General features: G+C 58.2%; 1 protein-coding gene across 4 annotated transcripts in view; it reads right to left on the minus strand.

The window, feature by feature from the left end:
- Window positions 1-388, minus strand: part of hoxb3a (homeobox B3a) — a 97,180-nt gene that overhangs the window by 40,583 nt on the left and 56,209 nt on the right. The window lies entirely within an intron of this gene.

The raw sequence follows: 388 nt of genomic DNA on the forward strand, positions 1-388 counted from the left end.
GCGTGACCATTGATCTCTCCCCCTCCTCCCCCTCCCCCCCCCCCTCTCCCTCCACCGCTCCTTCCATGCTTCTCCGCCTTTCCTTCGATACCTGCCTCTTATATTCCTGTGCCATTTGTTTCTCCCAGTTTCTCCACGCAACGCATCACGCCACGGTGACCCGACCTCCCCTCCTCCCCTCCTCCCCTCCTCCCTCACCTCTACTCGCCCCTTTTTTTTTTAATTCCGAGAAAATTGATTTCTGAAGGAGGTCAAACAGGAGTGAGTGCACAGCTCCTCTGCTCCTCTGCTCCTCTGCTGCTGTCATCACAATGCACGGGAGGCCTGAGCGCACATGGCGACCTGCGATCGTTCGCACTTCATTTGGGGGAGGGAGGGGGGTAGAGGG

Source organism: Cynoglossus semilaevis, chromosome 17, assembly GCF_000523025.1.
Source record: "Cynoglossus semilaevis isolate Cse_v1.0 chromosome 17, Cse_v1.0, whole genome shotgun sequence".
NCBI lineage: Eukaryota > Metazoa > Chordata > Actinopteri > Pleuronectiformes > Cynoglossidae > Cynoglossus > Cynoglossus semilaevis.